Source organism: Bombus vancouverensis, unplaced genomic scaffold (assembly GCF_051014615.1).
Source record: "Bombus vancouverensis nearcticus unplaced genomic scaffold, iyBomVanc1_principal scaffold0061, whole genome shotgun sequence".
NCBI lineage: Eukaryota > Metazoa > Arthropoda > Insecta > Hymenoptera > Apidae > Bombus > Bombus vancouverensis.
Genome location: NW_027468952.1, coordinates 120,994 through 129,463, shown reverse-complemented (window position 1 = coordinate 129,463; position 8,470 = coordinate 120,994). Strand labels below are relative to the sequence as shown.

At 36.9% G+C, this 8,470-nt stretch overlaps 1 pseudogene; it reads left to right on the top strand.

Annotated features, from left to right (window-relative positions):
- The first annotated feature begins 319 nt into the window (after window positions 1–319).
- Window positions 320–6,965, top strand: LOC143304884 (uncharacterized; annotated as a pseudogene).
- The last annotated feature ends 1,505 nt before the right edge of the window (window positions 6,966–8,470 follow it).

The window sequence follows — 8,470 nt, the reverse complement described above, 5'->3', positions numbered from 1 at the left end:
GAGCGCAGAAGATAACCTAAAAACAAAAGAAATGGGTGCGTGATCGATGATTCAGTGTTGAATATCATAAGGGCGCTTTATCGAGTATACAATAATTGCTTGCGTGATAATACAGTTGTCAAAAGAAAAAAAAAAGAAACAAATGTCGAGCGGGGCGAGTTTAAGTATTAAAAAGCTAAACAAAGTAAATTACGACACATGGAAATTACAAATAGAGGCAATACTCATTAAAGATGACTTGTGGAAATATGCAAATGTTTCAATAATTAAACCTGAAGCATTGGATGAAGTCTCTTTATGGAATAAAAGGGATGGTAAAGTCAGAGCCGATGTTATTCTTACCATAAGTTCGAGTGAGCTATGTCATGTGAAGCAAGAAAAGCTACGCTCCTAAAGCAATTATTATTCGCGAAAATGTCCGGTAGTGAAAATATGTACGATCACTTAAATAATTATTTCAGTCACGTGGATAAATTAAAAGAAATGGATATTCCAATCGCTGATAATTTATTGTCAATCCTATTATTATATAGCGTCCCGAACACATACGTAAATTTTAGATGTGCAATCGAATCGCGGGACCAATTACCTACTCCAGATGCGCTTAAGATAAAATTATTAGAAGAAGCTGATTCTCGTCATAATTCAAATGCTGTAAAAGATTACCAAGAAGCTCTGCAAGTGGAAGATTCAAATAAACACAAAAGCTATGATAAAAATAGAAATTCTTAAAATAAAAATGGATTTATTAAAGCTAACAAAGTAAAACACATCGAATGTTTTTACTGTCACAAACGTAAACATAAGGCAAATCAGTGTTTGAAGAAGAAAAACGATGATCATAAAGCTCAACTAGTACAAGTTCCTGAAATACCCAAAATTGAACAATGCTTGCGTGCTTCCAATATTCAGGATGAAGATAATCAGCATAAAATAGTATTGTTACTGATATTTCATTGAATATAAACATGGAACCACCGATGGAATAGTGCATTGACAGCGGTGCTACGTCACATATGTGCTGTGACTTAAACTGTTTTGAATCCATAGAGCCAGTCAGAAATCAGAAAGTAAAATTAGAGAATGACATATTAACTGAAGTCAAAGGTAAGGGTACTGAAATATTATTTAGTTGTATAAGAAACAAACTTGAGAAATTTAGATTGGAAAACGCTTTATACGTGCCAGAATTAAAAGCAAATTTGATCTCAGTATCAAAAGTTACAGCAAATGGAAAAAGGATCGTATTTACAAATAGAAGGGCTACAATATTTGGAAAGAATGATGAAGTCGTTATTACTGCTATTCGTAAAAGGGATTTATATGTCGGAGACGAAAGGAAAACCGGAGCCTTCCCTTTGCAATTTTGGGAAAGTCTTCTAATGCTTTAGCCTAGATTTTATCATAGCTGTAATTAAGCAATTGTTGTCATTCAATCTGATTGTAATTGCTCGATATTTGTGATAGCGAAAGTGGATTCGAGGTGACAACTGGTCGCCGAATGTAGCCACGGTCACGGGATGAACTTTTTGCTTGACGAAGGTATGGATCGGTTGTATAGTTCTTCCTAGAAATCACATAGAATTCTACTTTGGAGATGTCGATATAATGGGACACACGTTGTATTAGGAATCAAACTCCAGACAGAAACTGCCTAGCAACGGCGTTTGGAACCTTCTCGACGCTTCCAGCGAGCATATAACAAACAAATGCAGTCGTACAGCGAGAAAGATTTTCATCAGATCATCATTCGTGTGATCGCCTTGGAAAGTGATACATCGAGCAGTTTACCGAGCGACTCAGCAATCGTATTTTTTTGTGTCTAAAATTATTCTACGCATAGTAAAGAGTTATCTCGTTGACCGTGGATTTGTTTGAACCCAAGAACATTGTTAATAGCGTTTATTAAACTCATTATTCGTTAAACTTATTATTCGTAAAACCTATTATTCGTTAATCTCATTATTCGTTAAACTTATTATTCGTAAAACATATTATCCGTTAATCTTATTATTCGTTAAACTTATTATTCGTTAAACTTGTTATTCGTTAAACTTATTATTCGTTAATCTAATCATTAGTTAATCTAATCGTTTGTTAAACTTATTATTCATTAAACTCAACATTCATAATATTTTGTAAAATCTTGTATATACGCGTAAATATAATCTCTGTTTTGTAAAACGATGGCTAATTCAAACGAAGAATCGTTACGCGCCTTAAATTCTAATGTTAATCCGACATATATATTGTAGATACAAAATCCGAATATATTGGTATGGTATATGAAAACAGAAATACACTTATGGATTGGCGCTATCCATATGGACACTTAAATGAATCTGATCTTCGGAGATTAATAAATAAAAATATGGTAAATGGTCTACCTAATATAAGATTGAGTAAAATGAATACTTGCGATATATGTTTGAAAGGCAAACAGGCAACAACCCCAGTGCCAAAAAGATCTGAATTAAAGATGTTGGAAAAATTAGAACTGATACATTCTGATGTATGTGGCCCTATAAGACAAACATCTTTGGGTGGAGCTGTTAAGGAAATTCGAGGATTTGGAAATACAAATAATTGACTATATTTCACACACAACAGCTATACATCTATATTACACTCTGAAGAACGTCTTGCACGCACGCTTGTCGCCAACCGACTATACAGAATCTTCTAACGGCAGTCTTTTGTCTCAACTAAGACCTGGACGCCCTCTGACCCTTACACACACACTCTCATGTACAGTGTAAATGTATCACTTCCCTAACAGAACCAAAGTATTTTGCCACCTTTATCGATGATACATCAAGGTTTGTATATGTGTATATCCTTAAGACAAAAGATGAAGTTGAAAGTTCATTTTGGAGATTTAGAGCTTTAGTTGAAAGGCAAACGGGTAACAAGGTAAAAACCCTCTGTAAATTCGACCAATTGCGGGGAGACGTAATCGCGAGGAGAGACGTCAACGGGAGTCGTAAATTCCCGTTACGATTATACCAATCGCTCACTTAGATTACACTGATGAGCATAGATAGATAGATAACAATTTGTCGCACGAAGATGCGATAGATATGTACGCTAGAGCAGGGCTCTTATAATGGAAGTTAATGTATTAATAGACGTAGCACTATAATATATTTAGGAGAGGAGATGTATATTCGACAACACCGAGAACCGACAAAAGGTTTGCGTGAAGTATGCGACTCTCGCGCTATGTGTAGACTGCCGCGTTAGGCGTTAGTTTTAGACTGACTGTCACTCTTTTTCTAATACGGACGAAAAGTTCGGTGTGGGTGGCCCCTGTGCCTAAAGAACGCGGATTCGTTGTTCCCACTTTCGTTAGGAAAAGTGAGGGTAACGAACCACGGTGTTGATTGGTCATGACCTGCACTACTGCTCGAAGGGATGAGTAGGAAGTCTCCTACCGTCGTGGTGGATAGATGACCGTATTCGTGAAGAAAACCCAGCTTGTTTTATTAGAGGGCTATTCGGATTTTCCTAATGGGCGCATACCCGCTTCCTCCGTGTTTTAAGTGCGCCTAATAAACCCAAGGACCTCTCTAAAAACCGACTGTGTTTCGAGAATATTTTTAAGCTTTAGAAATTCTTCAAGACAAACGGATTGAAGACACACGGCGAAACAATACAGGGAAGTGAAAGTTATGGTGGGTCCTTAGGTTTATTGAGGGTCGAAGTGACGTTACGCAGGCCGGTTGTTGTCCGGTCGCGCGGGCTGGCGTGCAGATGTTTTAGGCTGCGTAACACCCTCAGAACTGATAATGGTTTGGAATATTTGGGATAGCATTTCACAAATGAATTGGGAAATTGTGGTATTTGCAGGAAATTTACAACTGCCCACACACCTCAGCAAAATGGAGTAGCTGAGCGAATGAATAGAACACTCGTGGAGATGGCACGATGCATGTTGATCCAGTCAAAGTTACCTATCCAATTTTGGGCAGAAGCTATTAATACGGCATCATACATTAGGAATAGGTGCCCAATAGGTCATGGTAAAACACTACATGAAATTTGGCACAAAAGGAAACGAAATGTGAATCACCTTAAAATTTTTGGTACCGAAGCCTATGTATTAAATAAATGGCCCGATAAAAGTAAATTTGAAGCAAGATATTTCGATGAATCAAAAGCGTTTCGACTATGGGATCCAAGTAAAAGAAAAATCTTAATAAGTAGAGATGTTTCTTTCTTAAGAAATATTGAGTACCACAATGATAAAATTAAAAATAAACTTGAACAATTTAAATATGAACTGATAAGTCAAGAACTTGACGAAGAAATCACAGAAGAGATTCATGAGGAAGAACATGATGATGGTGAAAACATAAATCAAAATGAAAATTATGTTCAGGATAGATCTGTGGTCAAGAGGGGAGGGGGGAAGGAAGGACACACATAATGCAAACAGGAAATGTCGGTAGACCAAGGAAAATTTATAAGACTGTCCCAATTGATCAAGAAACGGTACAATTAGTCAATGATGATTCGACTGAGTTAATAGATGAATTATTATCTGGACCTCATGCAGAAAAATGGAAAGAAGCCATGAAAGAGGAACATGACGTGTATTTTCGATCAATCACAGGGAGACGCAATCGCGAGGAAACACGTCAACGGGAGTCGTAAATTCCCGTTACTATTATAATAATCGACGCCGCGAATAGATCGATTCCCTGATTTCCGTTGAGATAATAGGGGTGGTTGAGGTGGTATAATGCTGCGATTAACAGGGTTATAAAATTTATATTTCCAACACTTAATACACTCAAGAGTTACACCGTTTCGTATGATATAAGTCGTAGACGATGATTTGGCGTATCAAGATGCGATATACATGCACAATATTCTTTGGGAATAGAGCAAGGCCCTTACAGTTGAGTTTCTTGTTGTAGTTGAAGTAGCAATAGAGGAGACGTAGAGTTGACACTGCTGATGTCGTAGAAGAAGTATAGAGATGTAGTGACTGCTTTGTAGTCTAGGGGATCAGTGACGTTCGTTCTTTTGTGATTACGGAGGAAAGCTCGGAGTGGATGTGTCTTTTGAACTAAGAACGTGGATTCGTTGTTCACACTTTCGTTAGAACAGTGAGGGTAACGATCCGTGATGCCCATTGGTTATAGCCAATATTAATAAGTGAAGATTGGAGGAGGAAGCCTCCTACCGACGTGACTCGGGGGTGACCTTGTGCATAGGAAAAACCTGCTTTTCCGTTAAACACCCATTCGCTTTCTCCGTAATCTGTAAGAACGTGCAATAAACCTAAAGACAGTTTTAAATACCAGGTATAAACCGAAAATACTTGCAGGATTAAAGGTTCCTGCAAGCTAGTAAGATTCGGTTTATGGTGGGGCCTTAGGTTTATTGAGGGTCTGTCGAAAGAGGATTGGGCCTTGACGGTCAGACAGTGAAGGACGTTGCACGGACCATTTCACGCGACGTAACATGACGCCTTGATCAAAAATAACGTTTCGGAATTAGTAAAATGTCCAGTAAATAGATCTGCAATTGCATCAAAATGGGTTTTAATGACCAAATACAATGAAAATGGAAAAGTTGAACTCAAAAAAGCTAGGTTAGTAGCGAGAGGTTTTGCTAAAAAACCAAGTATTAAATACAATGAAACCTTCGCTACTGTGGCACGATTAACTTCCATTAGAGTTATAATGGCCTTAGCTGCTATATTAAAATTGGATTTATATCAATTGGATATAACCATGGCATATACCTATAGTGATCTGAATGAAAATATTTAGATGCATCAAGCCAAATATTTTGAAGTACCGCGCAAGGAAGATTATATATACCATCTAAAGAAATCTTTATATGGATTGAAGCAATCCGGTAAACAAATGGTTTGATAAATTAAATGGCTGCTTGAAAGAACTTCCCCTTAATCAAGTTGAAGAAGATCCTTGTGTTTATTCAATAAGAGATGGAGATAAAATCCTCACACTGGCAGTTTATGTGGATAACTTAATAATAGCCACTAATAGATATATGTTGTTTACTTACTTAACAGAAAATTTAATGGAAAAGTTCGAAATAAGAGATCTTGGAAAATTGAATTTTTGTTTGGGCCATTTATCAAAATGAAGAGATCAAAGAGGTAAAAATAAGTCAAGAGGAAATATATTACAGATATGGTGAGGAAATTCGGTCTTGAAGATGCTAAAATCGCAACTACCCCATTGGAAGCAAAAATAAATTTAAGCAAAGATGACGATTCACCTGAAATTGATTCGAACATCTATCAGCCATTGATCGAATCATTAATGTATGTCGTCATAGCTACCTGACCCGATATAATATATGCTGTGAGCGTACTAAGTTGTTTTAATAACAACCCAAAGGAAAGTCATTGGTTATCCGCCAAAAGGGTCTGACGTTACCTTAAGGGAACGTCTAACATTGGTCCGTGTTTCAGGGATATTGGTGATGATATAACAGGATATGTCGAATCCGACTGGGGGGGGGGTGATATTGATGATAAAAAATCCAGAACTGGCTTCATATTCAAACTATCGAATGGTGCTATATCATGGGAATCTAGAAAGCGAAAAGGTGTGGCAATTTCCAGCACCGAAGCAGAATGCATGACGCTAACAGAAGCCACTCCAGAAGCCGTATACTTGCGACGATTTCTAAGCAAGTTTGATATGATCGCTGAAGAAAGAGCAATCGAAATATATTGTGACAACCAGAATGCAGCCAAGTGAATTCAAAATCCAGTGTTCCACGGTCACACGAAACATATAGACATCTGCCATCATTATATTCGTGAAATTTTCCAAAAAGGAATCATTGGAATTCGCTATATGCCCACAAATGAGATGCCAGCCGATTTACTAACGAAAAGCTTGAGCAAGCCAAGTCATAGTGTTCACCTAGAGACCATTGGTTTGACGAGCATTCGAATTCCGTTGAGAGGGGGTGTTGTAAACGACAGCGTGAATTCGTGCTCGCCATCCATATGCAAATGCGTTAGTTATAAGAAATAGTAACAGAAGATAGTCCTAGTTACAATCGATAGATTTAATCGATAGGCTTAAGATGCCTTTTTGTTTTTACCCCTCGTTTTTGTAAGAGCATGCAATAAAGGTCTTTCTTTTTGGCTCAGAAGGTGTGATAGATTTATCCATTCAATAAAATAATAATTATTATGATTCTACCTCTGAGTATAGAAATAACAACATTTATTTTATTGTTCATTATTTTTATCGTTATGCGTGCGTATCAAATAAATTACGTTTCATAGTATTTAGCAACTTTATTCTCTAAACATTTTTTTTTTAATTCGCATTTTCCAAAATGTACCAGATTTACAACTGAGTTCGGCTCTATGTTCAATACATTCACTGGCAGTTTACTTCTCCACTTCGAGTCGCCACTCTCATATGTCACTAGTTCATAGTTTTACCAGTACGCCGCCGACAAGGTGGCGGCAACCGGGAACCAAACTCGTGTCACGTAAAATAAGAAAAGGAAATCTCAGATGAAAAGAAAAATAAAATATAAAAAAATAAAAAGAGAATTTATTTTTGAACACGTGGTTTATACTAATTACGATTTGGTTCTGAACTCCAGCCGTGACTTTCCAAGATTGAAGCTCTTACAATTTGCTCATTAAGCACTTCGGCGATATAAATTGTCGCCGAGTGCCGCCACATCTTTATCTCCATCATCAGTCCATCGGGGTTTGTCTGATCGCGCCAACGAAGGTTTTTGAAAAATTTGCGAGGAATTGTATTTGCTACAAAATATTGGGATCGCTATGAACCGATTTTCTGCATGTAATGGTACAAAAGTTATTTCGTTAATCTTAAATATAGCAAGTTTACAATATTTGATAGTGTTCAAAAAGCTAATGATTTTAGAGGAGCAATCATGTTGTAGTTTTCGATCGTGAATTGGCTGGGTTTGTTTACAAAGCGTAATTCCTATCCCGTGAATTTAAGGCAACTAAGAGTATTATTACTAGTATTATTTTAGAGTATTATTATTAGTATTATTATTAGCAGTATCCTGAAAAAAGTACGTTTTCAATCGGTCACCATCTATCTTTTTCTTAACATTGTCAATAGAAATAAAGTAATAAGAAGTTTTCACATCGTTGATTCTGTAGGGTTCTAACCATTCAATATCCAACTTATCTCTTTTATGGCCGTTGTGAATTAAAACAAAGTCTCCTTTCCTAAACACGGCCTGAGTTTTAACAATCTTTCTCTCTTAGTCTCGCTTTTATCGTTGCTTATTCTGAATGAGCGTTTTGCGAGCTGTTTCCCAATATTTATTCAACTATTTCTGCCAAAGTGAGTACATACCATAGGTAAGTGTGGGGAATTTGGATATTGCGGAAGGTAAGTTAGCTTTTCGCCCAAAGGTCAATTCAAAGGGAGAGAATCCTGTTCCTTCATGTTTCGCGGTGTTGTACCCTAAACAA